At 30.8% G+C, this 1,235-nt stretch overlaps 1 long non-coding RNA gene across 1 annotated transcript; it reads right to left on the bottom strand.

Moving 5' to 3' along the window:
* Nucleotides 1–18: 18 nt before the first annotated feature.
* On the bottom strand, nucleotides 19–1,229 carry LOC106755038. Its single transcript, XR_001375366.2, has 2 exons — nucleotides 1,106–1,229; nucleotides 19–991 (listed from the first exon to the last, which is right to left on the bottom strand). It is a non-coding gene; the product is annotated as an uncharacterized LOC106755038 (long non-coding RNA).
* Between the last annotated feature and the right edge of the window lie 6 nt (nucleotides 1,230–1,235).

Raw genomic sequence — 1,235 nt, 5'->3', positions numbered from 1 at the left:
AACAAAAGCCCCTGAATAGAAAGAAATTTAGAAAAATAAATTGAGAAACAATTTTATAGTCACATCAAGATAGACTAAAAGTCAATGTAATCTCATTACAAAAGTAGTTACAAAGAAAGAAATGTTACTCAATTCATAATAAACTAGGTATAGTTTTATNCTAAAACAATATCATAAACTTTCTAAATGTTACTTCCATCAGATGATTGTCTTGTACCCAAAGGAGACTTTGGCTCATTTGCATCAGGAGCTTGCTGAAATGCAACATATAAAATGCAGTTACTACTTTACACCATATATAAAATGCAATGGACCAATACTTCTCACACTATGCATATAAATCTTATTGCAACAACCAATAAAGCTAACTATGACACAGACAAATACCAAAAGCCAAAGCACTAACTAAATTCCATTTTCATTGGACATTATTGCATAGTATTCCAATAATTGTACAATTCATCTGAATCATGTAACCAAACACACATCGATCCAAGCATACCATAAAACAAATAGGCACTGCATACTAATGAATACAAACATGATATATAACAAATAGGCACTAAACTATAATTGTACAATTCAATAATTGTTAAACACTGTCAATTCAATAACAAATTGTGTGGAAAATGATATTTTCAGATATTCTAGCATACAAGGCAGTGTAAAACTCAATATGAATATATAGAATTCATCAAGCAATACAAGTAAAAAATACTATTATCAGTCAAGGCTGTACAGAGCAATAGATGACTAATTGAATAAAGCATAAACACACTTGTCAACCACATTAATAATATAAGGGAATATTGAAATTTGAATTTTATAAAATTATCTTTTGCTGCTCCTATGCATTTGTTCAACAGTGCTCCACTTGCTGAATTGCTCAATATCGAGTCTACCTGTGATCACTTTCATTGTCTACAATGTTGAAGACTTTCAACATCTTATAAAAGTTTAGACTCATCAATTCCACCATGACCAAAAATATCTTCAAATTTAACACGCATCAGATTACAATTGCATCATTATTACATCATATAGAACCTTCAGTGGNCATGCTTAAATCAACACAACTACATTTAAATGAAAATNTCAAAAGTACCTTGAAATGTTCATAAGCAAGGTCAAGGCAACAGGCACCGACCACACCACTTGGAATATTCAGCTTTTTGACATATGGACAAGCTAAAGATGTTAATAAAGTAAATTCATGGACAAGCAGGGAGCTAACA

The sequence above is a fragment of the Vigna radiata genome, unplaced genomic scaffold, assembly GCF_000741045.1.
Source record: "Vigna radiata var. radiata cultivar VC1973A unplaced genomic scaffold, Vradiata_ver6 scaffold_2314, whole genome shotgun sequence".
In the NCBI taxonomy this organism is placed as follows: Eukaryota; Viridiplantae; Streptophyta; class Magnoliopsida; order Fabales; family Fabaceae; genus Vigna; species Vigna radiata.
Note: the sequence above shows the minus strand (reverse complement) of the source record. Positions and strands in the feature narration are given on the sequence as shown.